Raw genomic sequence first — 17,192 nt, forward strand, 5'->3', positions numbered from 1 at the left:
CTGCGTGGTGCCGATTTGTGCACGGTGTGTGTGTGTGTGTGTTGGTGTGTGTATCGCTGTTGGTGGTGCTGGTGGTCTGCGTGGTGCCGGTGTGTGCACGGTGTGTGTCTGTGTTGCTGTGTATATCGCTGTTGGTGGTGCTGGTGGTCTGCGTGGTGCCGGTTTGTGCACGGTGTGTGTGTGTGTGTGTGTTGCTGTGTGCATCGCTGTTGGTGGTGCTGGTCCACTGCATGGTGCCGGTTTGTGTACGGTGTGTGTGTGTGCTGCTGTGTGTATCGCTGTTGGTGGTGCTTGTAGTCTGCGTGGTGCCGGTTTGTGGATGGTGTCTGTGTGTGTGTGTGTCTGTGTGTTGCTGTGCGTATCGCTGTTGGTGGTGCTGGTGGTCTGCGTGGTGCCGATTTGTGCACGGTGTGTGTGTGTCTTGCTGTGTGTATCGCTGCTGGTGGTGCTGGTGGTCTGCGTGGTGCCGGTTTGTGCATGGTGTGTCTGTTTGTGTGTTGCTGTCTGTATCGCTGTTGGTGGTGCTGGTGTTCTGCGTGGTGCCGGTGTGTGCATGGTGTGTGTCTGTGTTGCTGTGTATATCGCTGTTGGTGGTGCTGGTGGTCTGCATGCTGCTGGTTTGTGCACGGTGTGTGTGTGTGTGTGTTGCTGTGTGTATCGCTGTTGGTGGTGCTTGTAGTCTGCGTGGTGCCGGTTTGTGGATGGTGTGTGTGTGTGTTTGTGTCTGTGTGTTGCTGTGTGTATCGCTGTTGGTGAAGCTAGTGGTCTGCGTGGTGCCGATTTGTGCACGGTGTGTGTGTGTCTTGCTGTGTGTATCGCTGCTGGTGGTGCTGGTGGTCTGCGTGGTGCCGGTTTGTGCACGGTGTGTGTGTGTGTTTGTGTGTTGGTGTGTGTATCGCTGTTGGTGGTGCTGGTGGTCTGCGTGGTGCCGGTGTGTGCACGGTGTGTGTGTGTGTGTGTTGCTGTGTGCATCGCTGTTGGTGGTGCTGGTCCACTGCACGGTGCCGGTTTGTGCACGGTGTGTGTGTGTGTGTGTTGCTGTGTGTATCGCTGTTGGTGGTGCTTGTAGTCTGCGTGGTGCCGGTTTGTGCACAGTGTGTGGGTGTGTGTGTGTGTGTTGCTGTGTGCATCGCTCTTGGTGGTGCTGGTGGTCTGCGTGGTGCCGGTTTGTGCACGGTGTGTGTGTGTGTGTGTTGCTGTGTGTATCACTGTTGGTGGTGCTGGTGGTCGGCGTGGTGCCGGTTTGTGCACGGTGTGTGTGTGTGTGTGTTGCTGTGTGTATCGCTGTTGGTGGTGCTGATGGTCTGCATGGAGCCGGTTTTTACACGGTGTGGGTGTGTGTGTGTGTGTTGAGGTGTGTATCGCTGTTGGTGGTGCTGGTGGTCAGCGTGGTGCCGGTTAGTGCACGGTGGGTGTGTATGTGTGTTGCTGTAACTATCGCTGTTGGTGGTGCTAGTGGTGTGCCTGGTGCCGGTTTGTGCACGGTGTGTGTGTGTGTGTGTGTGTGTTGCGGTGTGTATCACTGTTGGTGGTGCTGTTGGTCTGCGTGGTGCCGGTTTGTGCACGGTGTGTGTGTGTGTGTGTTGCTGTGTGTATCGCTGCTGGTGGTGCTGGTGGTCTGCGTGGTTCCGGTTTGTGCAAGCTGTGTGTGTGTGTGTTGTTGTGTGTATCGCTGTTGGTGGTATTGGTGGTCTGCGTGGTGCCGGTTTGTGCACGGTGTCTGTGTGTGTGTCTGTGTGTTGCTGTTTATATCGCTGTTGGTGGTGCTGGTGGTCTGCGTAGTTCCGGTTTGTAAATGCAATGTGTGTTTGTTGTTGTGTGTATCGCTGTTGGTGGTGCTGGTAGTCTGCGTGGTGCCGGTTTGTGCACGGTGTGTGTGTGTGTGTGTGTGTGTTGCTCTGTGTATCGCTGCTGGTGGTGCTGTTGGTCTGCGTGGTGCCGGATTGTGGATGGTGTGTGTGTGTGTGTGTGTGTGTTGCTGTGTGTATCGCTGTTGGTGGTGCTTGTGGTCTGCGTGGTGACGGTTTGTGCACGGAGTGTGTGTGTGTTGCTGTGTGTAGCGCTGTTGGTGGTGCTGGTGGTCTACGTGGTGCCGGTTTGTGCACGGTGTCTGTGTCTGTGTGTGTGTGTGTTGCTGTGTGTACCGCTGCTGGTGGTGCTGGTGGTGTGCATGCTGCCGGTTTGTGCACGCTGTGTGTGTGTGTGCGTCTGTCTTGCTGTGTGCATCGCTGTTGGTGGTGCTGGTGGTCTGCGTGGTGCCCGTTTGTGCACTGTGTGTGTGTGTGTGTGTGTTGCTGTGTGTATCGCTGCTGGTGGTGCTGGCGGTCTGCGTGGTGCCGGTTTGCGCACGGTGTGTGTGTGTGTTGCTGTGTGTATCGCTGCTGATGGTGCGGGTGGTCTGCGTGGTTCCGGTTTCTGCACAGTGTGTGTGTGTATGTCTGTGTGTTGCTGTGTGTATCGCTGTTGGTGGTGCTGGTGGTCTGCGTGGTGCCGGTTTGGGCACGGTCTGTGTGTCTGTGTGTGTTGCTCTGTGTATCGCTGCTGGTGGTGCTGGTGGTCTGCGTGCTGCCGGTTTGTGCACGCTGTGTGTGTGTGTGTTGTTGTGTGTATCGCTGTTGGTGGTGCTGGTGGTCTGCGTGGTGCCCGTTTGTGCAGGGTGTGTGTGTGTGTGTGTTGCTGTTTGTATCGCTGCTGATGGTGCGGGTGGTCTGCGTGGTACCGGTTTGTGCACAGTGTGTGTGTGTGTGTCTGTGTGTTGTTGTGTGTATCGCTGTTGGTGGTGCTGGTGGTCTGCGTGGTGCCGGTTTGTGCACGGTGTGTGTGTGCGTGTGTTGCTCTGTGTATCGCTGTTGGTGGTGCTGGTGGTCTGCGTGGTACCGGTTTGTGCACAGTGTGTCTGTGTGTGTCTGTGTGTTGCTGTGTGTATCTCTGCTGGTGGTGCTGGCGGTCTGGGTGGTGCCGGTTTGTGCACGGTGTGTGTGTGTGAGTGTGTTGCTGTGTGCATCGCTGTTGGTGGTGCTGGTGGTCTGCGTGGTGTCAGTTTGTGCACAGTGTGTTTGTGTGTGTGTGTGTGTTGCTGTGTGTACCGCTACTGGTGGAGCTGGTGGTCTGCTTGGTGCCGGTTTCTGCACGGCGTGTGTGTATGTTGCTGTGTGTATCGGTGCTGGTGGTGCTGGTGGTCTGCGTGGTGCCGGTTTGTGCACGGTGTGTGTGTGTCTTGCTGTGTGTATCGCTGCTGGTGGTGCTGGTGGTCTGCGTGGTGCCGGTTTGTGCACGGTGTGTGTGTGTCTTGCTGTGTGTATCGCTGCTGGTGGTGCTGTTGGTCTGCATGGTGCCGGTTTGTGCACGGTGTGTGTTTGTGTGTGTTGCTGTGTGTATCGCTGTTGGTGGTGCTTGTAGTCTGCGTGGTGCCGGTTTGTGGATGGTGTGTGTGTGTGTGTGTGTCTGTGTGTTGCTGTGTGTGTCGCTGTTGGTGGTGCTGGTGGTCTGCGTGGTGCCGATTTGTGCACGGTGTGTGTGTGTGTGTGTTGGTGTGTGTATCGCTGTTGGTGGTGCTGGTGGTCTGCGTGGTGCCGGTGTGTGCACGGTGTGTGTCTGTGTTGCTGTGTATATCGCTGTTGGTGGGGCTGGTTGTCTGCGTGGTGCCGGTTTGTGCACGGTGTGTGTGTGTGTGTGTGTTGCTGTGTGCATCGCTGTTTGTGGTGCTGGTCCACTGCATGGTGCCGGTTTGTGCACGGTGTGTGTGTGTGCTGCTGTGTGTATCGCTGTTGGTGGTGCTTGTAGTCTGCGTGGTGCCGGTTTATGGATGGTGTGTGTGTGTGTGTGTGTCTGTGTGTTGCTGTGTGTATCGCTGTTGGTGGTGCTGGTGGTCTGCGTGGTGCCGATTTGTGCACGGTGTGTGTGTGTCTTGCTGTGTGTATCGCTGCTGGTGGTGCTGGTGGTCTGCGTGCTGCCGGTTTGTGCATGGTGTGTCTGTTTGTGTGTTGATGTCTGTATCGCTGTTGGTGGTGCTGGTGTTCTGCGTGGTGCCGGTGTGTGCACGGTGTGTGTCTGTGTTGCTGTGTATATTGCTGTTGGTGGTGCTGGTGGTCTGCGTGGTGCCGGTTTGTGCACGGTGTGTGTGTGTGTGTGTTGCTGTGTGCATCGCTGTTGGTGGTGCTGGTCCACTGCATGGTGCCGGTTTGTGCACGGTGTGTGTGTGTGTGTGTGTGTGTGTTGATGTGTGCATCGCTCTTGGTGGTGCTGGTGGTCTGCGTGGTTCCGGTTTGTGCACGGTGTGTGTGTGTGTGGGTTGCTGTGTGTATCACTGTTGGTGGTGCTGGTGGTCTGCGTGGTTCCGGTTTGTGCACGGTGTGTGTGTGTGTGGGTTGCTGTGTGTATCGCTGCTGGTGGTGCTGGTGGTCTGCGTGGTTCCGGTTTCTGCAAGCTGTGTGTGTGTGTGTTGTTGTGTGTATCGCTGTTGGTGGTATTGGTGGTCTGCGTGGTGCCGGTTTGTGCACGGTGTCTGTGTGTGTGTCTGTGTGTTGCTGTTTATATCGCTGTTGGTGGTGCTGGTGGTCTGCATGCTGCCGGTTTGTGTACGCTGTGTGTGTGTGTGTGTGTGTTGCTGTGTGTATCGCTGCTGGTGGTGCTGGTGGTCTGCGTGGTTCCGGTTTGTACATGCAAGGTGTGTTTGTTGTTGTGTGTATCGCTGTTGGTGGTGCTGGTAGTCTGCGTGGTGCCGGTTTGTGCACGGTGTGTGTGTGTGTGTGTGTTGCTCTGTGTATCGCTGCTGGTGGTGCTGTTGGTCTGCGTGGTGCCGGTTTGTGGATGGTGTGTGTGTGTGTGTGTGTGTGTTGCTGTGTGTATCGCTGTTGGTGGTGCTTGTGGTCTGCGTGGTGCCGGTTTGTGGATGGTGTGTGTGTGTGTGTGTGTGTTGCTGTGTGTATCGCTGTTGGTGGTGCTGGTGGTCTGCGTGGTGCCGGTTTGTGCACGGTGTGTGTGTGTGTTGCTGTGTGTATCGCTGCTGGTGGTGCTGGTGGTCTGCGTGGTTCCGGTTGGTACACAGTGCGTGTGTGTCTGTGTGTGTTGCTGAGTGCATCGCTGCTGGTGGTGCTGGTGGTCTGCGAGTTCCGGTTTGGGCACGGTGTGTGTGTGTGTGTGTTGCTGTGTGTATCGCTGTTGGTGGTGCCTGTGGTCTGCGTGGTGCCGGTTTCTGGATGGTGTGTGTGTGTGTCTGTGTCGCTGTGTGTATCGCTGTTGGTGGTGCTGGTGGTCTGCGTGGTGCCGGTTTGTGCACTGTGTGTGTGTGTTGCTGTGTGTATCGCTGCAGGTGGTGCTGGTGGTCAGCGTGGTTCCGGTTTGTACACTGTGCGTGTCTGTGTGTGTGTGTGTTGCTGTGTGCATTGCTGTTGGTGCTGCTGGTGGTCTGCGTGGTGCCGGTTTCTGCACGGTGTGTGTGTGTGTGTGTGTGTGTGTTGCTGTGTGTATCTCTGCTGGTGGTGCTGGTGGTCTGCGTGGTGCCCGTTTGTGCACGGTGTGTGTGTGTGTGTTGCTGTGTGTATCGCTGTTGGTGGTGCTGGTGGTCTGCGTGGCGCCGGTTTGTGCACGGCGTGTGTGTGTGTTGCTCTGTGTATTGTTGCTGCTGGTGCTGGTGGTCTGCATGGTGCCGGTTTTTGCACGCTGTGTGTGTATGTGTTGCTGTGTGTATCGCTGTTGGTGGTACTGGTGGTCTGCGTGGTGCCGGTTTGTGGATGGTGTGTGTGTGTGTGTGTTGCTGTGTCTATCGCTGCTGGTGGTGCTTGTGGTCTGCGTGGTTCCGGTTTGGGCACGGTTTGTGTGTGTGTGTTGCTGTGTGTATCGCTGTTGGTGGTGCCTGTGGTCTGCGTGGTGCGGGTTTGTGGATGGTGTGTGTGTGTGTCTGTGTCGCTGTGTGTATCGCTGTTGGTGGTGCTGGTCGTCTGCGTGGTGCCGGTTTGTGCACTGTGTGTGTGCGTTGCTGTGTGTATCGCTGCAGGTGGTGCTGGTGGTCAGCGTGGTTCCGGTTTGTACACAGTGCGTGTGTGTGTGTGTATTGCTGTGTGCATCGCTGTTGGTGGTGCTGATGGTCTGCGTGGTGCCGGTTTGTGCACGCGGTGTGTGTGTGTGTGTGTTGCTGTGTGTATCGCTGCTTGTGTAGCTGGTGGTCTGCGTGGTGACTGTTTCTGCACAGTGTGTGTGAGTATGTGTGTGTGTGTTGCTGCGTGTATCACGGCTGGTGGTGCTGGAGGTCGGCATGGTGCCGGTTTCTGCACGGTGTGTGTGTGTGTGTGTGTTTCTGTGTGTATCGCTGTTGGTGGTGCTGGTGGTCTGCGTGATGCCGGTTTGTGCACGGTGTGTGGGTGTGTTGCTGTGTGTATCGCTGTTGGTGGTGCTGGTGGTCTGCGTGGTGCCGCTTTGTGCACGGTGTGTGTGTGTGTGTGTGTGTTGCTGTGTGCATCGCTGTTGGTGGTGCCGATGGTCTGCGTGGTGCCGGTTTGTGCACGGTGTGTGTGTGTGTGTGTGTTGCTGTGTGCATCACTGTTGGTGGTGCTGGTGGTCTGCGTGGCTCCGGTTTGTGCACGGTGTGTGTGTGTGTGTGTTGCTGTGTGTATCGCTGTTGGTGGTGCTGGTGGTCTTCGTGGTGCCGCTTTGTGCACGGTGTGTGTGTGTGTGTGTGTGTGTGTTGCTGTGTGCATCGCTGTTGGTGGTGCTGATGGTCTGCGTGGTGGGGGTTTGTGCACGGTGTGTGTGTGTGTGTGTGTATTGCTGTGTGTATCGCTGTTGGTGGTGCTGGTGGTCTGCGTGGTGCCGGTTTGTGCACTGTGTGTGTGTGTGTGTTGCTGTGTGCATCCCTGTTGGTGGTGCTGGTGGTCTGCGTGGTGCCGGTTTGTGCACGGTGTGTGTGTGTGTGTGTGTGTTGCGGTGTGTATCTCTGCTGGTGGTGCTGGTGGTCTGCGTGGTGCCGGTTTGTGCACGGTGTGTGTGTGTGTGTGTGTGTTGCTGTGTGTATCGCTGCTGGTGGTGCTGGTGGTCTGCGTGGTGCCGGTTTGTGTACGGCGTGTGTGTGTGTTGCTCTGTGTATCGGTGCTGCTGGTGCTGGTGGTCTGCATGGTGCCGGTTTTTGCACGCTGTTTGTGTGTGTGTGTTGCTGTGTGTATCGCTGTTGGTGGTGCTGGTGGTCTCCGTGGTGCCGGTTTGTGCACGGTGTGTGTGTGTGTGTGTGTGTGTGTGTTGCTGTGTGTACCACTGGGGGTGGTGCAGGTGGTCTGCGTGGTGCCGGTTTCTGCACGGTGTGTGTGTGTGTGTGGGTTGCTCTGTGTATCACTGTTGGTGGTGCTGGTGGTCTGCATGCTGCTGGTTTGTGCACGGTGTGTGTGTGTGTGTGTTGCTGTGTGTATCGCTGCGGGTGGTGCTGGTGGTCTGCGTGGTGCCGGTTTGTGCACGGTGTGTGTGTGTGTGTGTGTGTTGCTCTGTGTATGGCTGTTGGTGGTGCTGATGGTCTGCGTGGCGCCGGTTTGTGCACACTGTGTGTGTGTGTTGCTGTGTGCATCGCTGTTGGTGGTGCTGGTGGTCTGCGTGGTGCCGGTTTGTGCACGGTGTGTTTGTGTGTGTGTGTTGCTGTGTGTATCGCTGTTGGTGGTGCTGGTGGTCTGCGTGGTGCCGCTTTGTGCACGGTGTGTGTGTGTGTGTGTGTGTGTGTGTGTGTTGCTGTGTGCATCGCTGTTGGTGGTGCTGATGGTCTGCGTGGTGCCGGTTTGTGCACGGTGTGTGTGCGTGTGTGTTTGTTGCTGTGTGTATCGCTGTTGGTGGTGCTGGTGGTCTGCGTGGTGCCGGTTTGTGCACGGTGTGTGTGTGTGTGTGTTTCTGTGTGTATCGCTGCTGGTGGTGCTGGTGGTCTGCGTGGTGCCGGTTTGTGCACGGCGTGTGTGTGTGTTGCTCTGTGTATCGGTGCTGCTGGTGCTGGTGGTGTGCATGGTGCCGGTTTTTGCACGCTGTGTGTGTGTGTGTGTTGCTGTGTGTATCGCTGTTGGTGGTGCTGGTGGTCTCCGTGGTGCCGGTTTGTGCACGGTGTGTGTGTCTGTGTGTGTGTTGCTGTGTGTACCGCTGGGGGTGGTGCTGGTGGTCTGCGTGGTGCCGGTTTCTGCACAGTGTGTGTCTGTGTGTGGGTTGCTGTGTGTATCGCTGTTGGTGGTGCTGGTGGTCTGCATGCTGCTGGTTTGTGCACGGTGTGTGTGTGTGTGTGTTGCTGTGTGTATCGCTGCTGGTGGTGCTGGTGGTCTGCGTGGTGCCGGTTTGTGCACGGTGTGTGTGTGTGTGTGTGTGTTGCTCTGTGTATGGCTGTTGGTGGTGCTGATGGTCTGCGCGGCGCCGGTTTGTGCACGCTGTGTGTGTGTGTTGCTGTGTGCATCGCTGTTGGTGGTGCTGGTGGTCTGCGTGGTGCCGGTTTGTGCACGGTGTGTGTGTGTGTGTGTGTTGCTGTGTGTATCGCTGTTGGTGGTGCTGGTGGTCTGCGTGGTGCCGGTTTGTGCACGGTGTGTGTGTGTGTGTGTTGCTGTGTGTATCGCTGCTGGTGGTGCTGGTGGTCTGCGTGGTGACGGTTTGTGCACGGAGTGTGTGTGTGTTGCTGTGTGTAGCGCTGTTGGTGGTGCTGGTGGTTTGCGTGGTGCCGGTTTGTGCACGGTGTGTGTGTGTATGTGTGCGTGTGTTGCTGTGTGTACCGCTTCTGGTGGTGCTGGTGGTGTGCATGGTGCCGGTTTGTGCACGGTGTGTGTGTGTGTGCGTCTGTCTTGCTGTGTGCATCGCTGTTGGTGGTGCTGGTGGTCTGCGTGGTGCCCGTTTGTGCACTGTGTGTGTGTGTGTGTGTTGCTGTGTGTATCGCTGTTGGTGGTGCCGGCAGTCTGCGTGGTGCCGGTTTGCGCACGGTGTGTGTGTCTGTGTGTTGCTGTGTGTATCGCTTATGGTGGTGCTGGTGGTCTGCGTGCTGCCGGTTTGTGCACGGTGTGTGTGTGTGTGTGTGTTGTGTGTATCGCTGTTGGTGGTGCTTGTGATCTGCGTGGTGCCTGTTTGTGGATGGTGTGTGTGTGTGTGTGTGTGTGTGTGTTGCTGTATGTATCGCTGTTGGTGGTGCTGGTGGTCTGCGTGGTGCCGGTTTGTGCACGGTGTGTGTGTGTGTTGCTGTGTGTATCGCTGCTGGTGGTGCTGGTGGTCTGCGTGTTTCCGGTTTGTACACAGTGCGTGTGTGTCTGTGTGTGTTTCTGAGTGCATCGCTGCTGGTGGTGCTGGTGGTCTGCGTGGTTCCGGTTTGGGCACGGTGTGTGTGTGTGTGTTGCTGTGTGTATCGCTGTTGGTGGTGCCTGTGGTCTGCGTGGTGCGGGTTTGTGGATGGTGTGTGTGTGTGTCTGTGTCGCTGTGTGTATCGCTGTTGGTGGTGCTGGTGGTCTGCGTGGTGCCGGTTTGTGCACGCGGTGTGTGTGTGTGTGTGTTGCTGTGTGTATCGCTGCTTGTGGAGCTGGTGGTCTGCGTGGTGACTGTTTCTGCACAGTGTGTGTGTGTGTGTGTGTGTGTTGCTGTGTGTATCACTGTTGGTGGTGCTGGTGGTCTGCGTGGTGCCGGTTTGTGCACGGTGTGTGTGTGTATGTGTGTGTGTGTTGCTGCGTGTATCACGGCTGGTGGTGCTGGAGGTCGGCATGGTGCCGGTTTCTGCACGGTGTGTGTGTGTGTGTGTGTTGCTGTGTGTATCGCTGTTGGTGGTGCTGGTGGTCTGCGTGATGCCGGTTTGTGCACGGTGTTCGGGTGTGGTGCTGTGTGTATCGCTGTTGGTGGTGCTGGTGGTCTGCGTGGTGCCGCTTTGTGCACGGTGTGTGTGTGTGTGTGTGTGTTGCTGTGTGCATCGCTGTTGGTGGTGCTGATGGTCTGCGTGGTGCCGGTTTGTGCACGGTGTGTGTGTGTGTGTGTGTGTGTGTTGCTGTGTGTACCGCTGCTGGTGGTGCTGGTGGTCTGCGTGGTGACGGTGTGTGCACGGTGCGTGTGTGTGTGTGTTGCTGTGTGCATCACTGTTGGTGGTGCTGGTGGTCTGCGTGGTTCCGGTTTGTGCACGGTGTGTGTGTGTGTGTGTTGCTGTGTGTATCGCTGTTGGTGGTGCTGGTGGTCTGCGTGGTGCCGCTTTGTGCACGGTGTGTGTGTGTGTGTGTGTGTGTGTTGCTGTGTGCATCGCTGTTGGTGGTGCTGATGGTCTGCGTGGTGGGGGTTTGTGCACGGTGTGTGTGTGTGTGTGTGTGTGTTGCTGTGTGTATCGCTGTTGGTGGTGCTGGTGGTCTGCGTGGTGCCGGTTTGTGCACTGTGTGTGTGTATGTGTTGCTGTGTGCATCCCTGTTGGTGGTGCTGGTGGTCTGCGTGGTGCCGGTTTGTGCACGGCGTGTGTGTGTGTTGCTCTGTGTATCGGTGCTGCTGGTGCTGGTGGTCTGCATGGTGCCGGTTTTTGCACGCTGTGTGTGTGTGTGTGTTGCTGTGTGTATCGCTGTTGGTGGTGCTGGTGGTCTCCGTGGTGCCGGTTTGTGCACGGTGTGTGTGTGTGTGTGTGTGTGTGTGTTGCTGTGTGTACCACTGGGGGTGGTGCAGGTGGTCTGCGTGGTGCCGGTTTCTGCACGGTGTGTGCGTGTGTGTGGGTTGCTGTGTGTATCGCTGTTGGTGGTGCTGGTGGTCTGCATGCTGCTGGTTTGTGCACGGTGTGTGTGTGTGTGTGTTGCTGTGTGTATCGCTGCTGGTGGTGCTGGTGGTCTGCGTGGTGCCGCTTTGTGCACGGTGTGTGTGTGTGTGTGTTGCTCTGTGTATGGCTGTTGGTGGTGCTGATGGTCTGCGTGGCGCCGGTTTGTGCACGCTGTGTGTGTGTATTGCTGTGTGCATCGCTGTTGGTGGTGCTGGTGGTCTGCGTGGTGCCGGTTTTGCACGGTGTGTTTGTGTGTGTGTGTTGCTGTGTGTATCGCTGTTGGTGGTGCTGGTGGTCTGCGTGGTGCCGTTTTGTGCACGGTGTGTGTGTGTGTTGCTGTGTGTATCGCTGCTGGTGGTGCTGGTGGTCTGCGTGGTGACGGTTTGTGCACGGAGTGTGTGTGTGTTGCTCTGTGTATCGCTGTTGGTGGTGCTGGTGGTCTGCGTGGTGCCGCTTTGTGCACGGTGTGTGTGTGTGTGTGTGTGTGTGTGTTGCTGTGTGCATCGCTGTTGGGGGTGCTGATGGTCTGCATCGTGCCGGTTTGTGCACGGTGTGAGTGTGTGTGTGTGTTGCTGTGTGTATCACTGCTGGCGGTGCTGGTGGTCTGCGTCGTGCCGGTTTGTGCACGGTGTGTTTGTGTGCGTGTTTCTGTGTGTATCGCTGCCTGTGGTGCTGGTGGTCTGCGTGGTGCCGGTTTGTGCACGGTGTGTGTGTGTGTTGTTGTGTGTATCGCTGTTGGTGGTGCTGGTGGTCTGCGTGGTGCCGGTTTGTGCACGGTGTGTGTGTGTGTTGCTGTGTGTATCACTGCTGGCGGTGCTGGTGGTCTGCGTGGTGCCCGTTTGTGCACTGTGTGTGTGTGTGTGTGTTGCTGTGGGTATCACTGCTGGCGGTGCTGGTGGTCTGCATCGTGCCGGTTTGTGCACGGTGTGTGTGTGTGTGTGTTGCTGTGGGTATCTCTGCTGGTGGAGCTGGTGGTCTGCGTGGTGCTGGTTTGTGCACGGTGTGTTTGTGTGCGTGTTTCTGTGTGTATCGCTGCCGGTGGTGCTGGTGGTCTGCGTGGTTCCTGTTTGTGCACGGAGTGTGTGTGTGTTGCTGTGTGTAGCGCTGTTGGTGGTGCTGGTGGTTTGCGTGGTGCCGGTTTGTGCACGGTGTGTGTGTGTGTGTGTGCGTGTGTTGCTGTGTGTACCGTTTCTGGTGGTGCTGGTGGTGTGCATGGTGCCGGTTTGTGCACGGTGTGTGTGTGTGTGTTGTTGTGTGCATCGCTGTTGGTGGTGCTGATGGTCTGCGTGGTGCCCGTTTGTGCACTGTGTGTGTGTGTGTGTGTTGCTGTGTGTATCGCTGTTGGTGGTGCCGGCAGTCTGCGTGGTGCCGGTTTGCGCACGGTGTGTGTGTCTGTGTGTTGCTGTGTGTATCGCTTATGGTGGTGCTGGTGGTCTGCGTGCTGCCGGTTTGTGCACGGTGTGTGTGTGTGTGTGTGTGTGTTGTTGTGTGTATCGCTGTTGGTGGTGCTTGTGGTCTGCGTGGTGCCTGTTTGTGGATGGTGTGTGTGTGTGTGTGTGTGTGTGTGTTGCTGTATGTATCGCTGTTGGTGGTGCTGGTGGTCTGCGTGGTGCCGGTTTGTGCACGGTGTGTGTGTGTGTTGCTGTGTGTATCGCTGCTGGTGGTGCTGGTGGTCTGCGTGTTTCCGGTTTGTACACAGTGCGTGTGTGTCTGTGTGTGTTTCTGAGTGCATCGCTGCTGGTGGTGCTGGTGGTCTGCGTGGTTCCGGTTTGGGCACGGTGTGTGTGTGTGTGTTGCTGTGTGTATCGCTGTTGGTGGTGCCTGTGGTCTGCGTGGTGCGGGTTTGTGGATGGTGTGTGTGTGTGTCTGTGTCGCTGTGTGTATCGCTGTTGGTGGTGCTGGTCGTCTGCGTGGTGACGGTTTGTGCACTGTGTGTGTGTGTTGCTGTGTGTATCGCTGCAGGTGGTGCTGGTGGTCAGCGTGGTTCCGGTTTGTACACAGTGCGTGTGTGTGTGTGTGTTGCTGTGTGCATCGCTGTTGGTGGTGCTGATGGTCTGCGTGGTGCCGGTTTGTGCACGCGGTGTGTGTGTGTGTGTGTTGCTGTGTGTATCGCTGCTTGTGGAGCTGGTGGTCTGCGTGGTGACTGTTTCTGCACAGTGTGTGTGTGTGTCTGTGTGTGTGTGTGTTGCTGTGTGTATCACTGTTGGTGGTGCTGGTGGTCTGCGTGGTGCCGGTTTGTGCACGGTGTGTGTGTGTATGTGTGTGTGTGTTGCTGCGTGTATCACGGCTGGTGGTGCTGGAGGTCGGCATGGTGCCGGTTTCTGCACGGTGTGTGTGTGTGTGTGTGTTGCTGTGTGTATCGCTGTTGGTGGTGCTGGTGGTCTGCGTGATGCCGGTTTGTGCACGGTGTGTGGGTGTGTTGCTGTGTGTATCGCTGTTGGTGGTGCTGGTGGTCTGCGTGGTGCCGCTTTGTGCACGGTGTGTGTGTGTGTGTGTGTGTTGCTGTGTGCATCGCTGTTGGTGGTGCTGATGGTCTGCGTGGTGCCGGTTTGTGCACGGTGTGTGTGTGTGTGTGTGTGTTGCTGTGTGTACCGCTGCTGGTGGTGCTGGTGGTCTGCGTGGTGACGGTGTGTGCACGGTGTGTGTGTGTGTGTGTTGCTGTGTGCATCACTGTTGGTGGTGCTGGTGGTCTGCGTGGTTCCGGTTTGTGCACGGTGTGTGTGTGTGTGTGTTGCTGTGTGTATCGCTGTTGGTGGTGCTGGTGGTCTGCGTGGTGCCGCTTTGTGCACGGTGTGTGTGTGTGTGTGTGTGTGTGTTGCTGTGTGCATCGCTGTTGGTGGTGCTGATGGTCTGCGTGGTGGGGGTTTGTGCACGGTGTGTGTGTGTGTGTGTGTGTGTTGCTGTGTGTATCGCTGTTGGTGGTGCTGGTGGTCTGCGTGGTGCCGGTTTGTGCACTGTGTGTGTGTATGTGTTGCTGTGTGCATCCCTGTTGGTGGTGCTGGTGGTCTGCGTGGTGCCGGTTTGTGCACGGCGTGTGTGTGTGTTGCTCTGTGTATCGGTGCTGCTGGTGCTGGTGGTCTGCATGGTGCCGGTTTGTGCACGGTGTGTGTGTGTGTGTGTGTGTTGCTGTGTGTATCGCTGTTGGTGGTGCTGGTGGTCTCCGTGGTGCCGGTTTGTGCACGGTGTGTGTGTGTGTGTGTGTGTGTGTGTTGCTGTGTGTACCACTGGGGGTGGTGCAGGTGGTCTGCGTGGTGCCGGTTTCTGCACGGTGTGTGTGTGTGTGTGGGTTGCTGTGTGTATCGCTGTTGGTGGTGCTGGTGGTCTGCATGCTGCTGGTTTGTGCACGGTGTGTGTGTGTGTGTGTTGCTGTGTGTATCGCTGCTGGTGGTGCTGGTGGTCTGCGTGGTGCCGCTTTGTGCACGGTGTGTGTGTGTGTGTGTTGCTCTGTGTATGGCTGTTGGTGGTGCTGATGGTCTGCGTGGCGCCGGTTTGTGCACGCTGTGTGTGTGTGTTGCTGTGTGCATCGCTGTTGGTGGTGCTGGTGGTCTGCGTGGTGCCGGTTTGTGCACGGTGTGTTTGTGTGTGTGTGTTGCTGTGTGTATCGCTGTTGGTGGTGCTGGTGGTCTGCGTGGTGCCGTTTTGTGCACGGTGTGTGTGTGTGTGTGTTGCTGTGTGTATCGCTGCTGGTGGTGCTGGTGGTCTGCGTGGTGACGGTTTGTGCACGGTGTGTGTGTGTGTGTGTGTGTGTGTGTTGCTGTGTGCATCGCTGTTGGGGGTGCTGATGGTCTGCATCGTGCCGGTTTGTGCACGGTGTGAGTGTGTGTGTGTGTTGCTGTGTGTATCACTGCTGGCGGTGCTGGTGGCCTGCGTCGTGCCGGTTTGTGCACGGTGTGTTTGTGTGCGTGTTTCTGTGTGTATCGCTGCCGGTGGTGCTGGTGGTCTGCGTGGTGCCGGTTTGTGCACGGTGTGTGTGTGTGTTGTTGTGTGTATCGCTGTTGGTGGTGCTGGTGGTCTGCGTGGTGCCGGTTTGTGCACGGTGTGTGTGTGTGTTGCTGTGTGTATCACTGCTGGCGGTGCTGGTGGTCTGCGTGGTGCCCGTTTGTGCACTGTGTGTGTGTGTGTGTGTTGCTGTGGGTATCACTGCTGGCGGTGCTGGTGGTCTGCATCGTGCCGGTTTGTGCACGGTGTGTGTGTGTGTGTGTTGCTGTGGGTATCTCTGCTGGTGGAGCTGGTGGTCTGCGTGGTGCTGGTTTGTGCACGGTGTGTTTGTGTGCGTGTTTCTGTGTGTATCGCTGCCGGTGGTGCTGGTGGTCTGCGTGGTTCCTGTTTGTGCACGGTGTGTGTGTGTGTCTGTGTGTGTGTTGCTGCGTGTATCACTGCTGGTGGTGCTGGAAGTCGGCATGATGTCGGTTTGTGCACGGTGTGTGTGTGTGTGTTGCTGTGTGTACCGCTGCTGGTGGTGCTGGTGGTGTGCATGGTGCCGGTTTGTGCACGGTGTGTGTGTGTGTGCGTCTGTCTTGCTGTGTGCATCGCTGTTGGTGGTGCTGGTGGTCTGCGTGGTGCCCGTTTGTGCACTGTGTGTGTGTGTGTGTGTGTTGCTGTGTGTATCGCTGTTGGTGGTGCTGGTGGTCTGCGTGGTGCCGGTTTGCGCACTGTGTGTGTGTGTGTCTTGCTGTGTGTATCGCTGCTGGTGGAGCTGGTGGTCTGCGTGGTGCTGGTTTGTGCACGGTGTGTTTGTGTGCGTGTTTCTGTGTGTATCGCTGCCGGTGGTGCTGGTGGTCTGCGTGGTTCCGGTTTGTGCACTGTGTGTGTGTGTGTGTGTGTTGCTGTGTGTATCGCTGTTGGTGGTGCTAGTGGTCTGCGTGGTGCCGGTTTGCGCACGGTGTGTGTGTGTGGGTGTTGCTGTGTGTATCGCTGCTGGTGGAGCTGGTGGTCTGCGTAGTGCTGGTTTGTGCACGGTGTGTTTGTGTGCGTGTTTCTGTGTGTATCGCTGCCGGTGGTGCTGGTGGTCTGCGTGGTTCCGGTTTGTGCACAGTGTGTGTGTGTGTGTGTGTGTTGCTGTGTGTACGACTGGGGGTGGTGCAGGTGGTCTGCGTGGTGCCGGTTTCTGCACGGTGTGTGTGTGTGTGTGTGGGTTGCTGTGTGTATCGCTGTTGGTGGTGCTGGTGGTCTGCGTGGTGCCGTTTTGCGCACGGTGTGTGTTTGTGTGTGTTGCTGTGTGTATCGCTGCTGGTGGTGCTGGTGGTCTGCGTGGTGACGGTTTGTGCACGGAGTGTGTGTGTGTTGCTGTGTGTATCGCTGTTGGTGGTGCTGGTGGTCTGCGTGGTGCCGCTTTGTGCACGGTGTGTGTGTGTGTGTGTGTGTGTGTGTGTGTTGCTGTGTGCATCGCTGTTGGGGGTGCTGATGGTCTGCGTAGTGCCGGTTTGTGCACGGTGTGAGTGTGTGTGTGTGTTGCTGTGTGTATCACTGCTGGCGGTGCTGGTGGTCTGCGTGGTGCCGGTTTGTGCACGGTGTGTTTGTGTGCGTGTTTCTGTGTGTATCGCTGCCGGTGGTGCTGGTGGTCTGTGTGGTGCCGGTTTGTGCACGGTGTGTGTGTGTGTGTTGTTGTGTGTATCGCTGTTGATGGTGCTGGTGGTCTGCGTGGTGCCGGTTTGTGCACGGTGTGTGTGTGTGTTGCTGTGTGTATCACTGCTGGCGGTGCTGGTGGTCTGCGTCGTGCCGGTTTGTGCACGGTGTGTGTGTGTGTGTGTTGCTGTGGGTATCACTGCTGGCGGTGCTGGTGGTCTGCATCGTGCCGGTTTGTGCACGGTGTGTGTGTGTGTGTGTTGCTGTGGGTATCTCTGCTGGTGGAGCTGGTGGTCTGCGTGGTGCTGGTTTGTGCACGGTGTGTTTGTGTGCGTGTTTCTGTGTGTATCGCTGCCGGTGGTGCTGGTGGTCTGCGTGGTTCCTGTTTGTGCACGGTGTGTGTGTGTGTCTGTGTGTGTGTTGCTGCGTGTATCACTGCTGGTGGTGCTGGAGGTCGGCATGATGTCGGTTTGTGCACGGTGTGTGTGTGTGTGTTGCTGTGTGTACCGCTGCTGGTGGTGCTGGTGGTGTGCATGGTGCCGGTTTGTGCACGGTGTGTGTGTGTGTGCGTCTGTCTTGCTGTGTGCATCGCTGTTGGTGGTGCTGGTGGTCTGCGTGGTGCCCGTTTGTGCACTGTGTGTGTGTGTGTGTGTGTTGCTGTGTGTATCGCTGTTGGTGGTGCTGGTGGTCTGCGTGGTGCCGGTTTGCGCACGGTGTGTGTGTGTGTGTGTTGCTGTGTGTATCGCTGCTGGTGGAGCTGGTGGTCTGCGTAGTGCTGGTTTGTGCACGGTGTGTTTGTGTGCGTGTTTCTGTGTGTATCGCTGCCGGTGGTGCTGGTGGTCTGCGTGGTTCTGGTTTGTGCACAGTGTGTGTGTGTATGTCTGTGTGTTGCTGTGTGTATCGCTGTTGGTGGTGCTGGTGG

Source organism: Cinclus cinclus, chromosome 17 (genome assembly GCF_963662255.1).
Source record: "Cinclus cinclus chromosome 17, bCinCin1.1, whole genome shotgun sequence".
NCBI classification, from domain to species: Eukaryota; Metazoa; Chordata; class Aves; order Passeriformes; family Cinclidae; genus Cinclus; species Cinclus cinclus.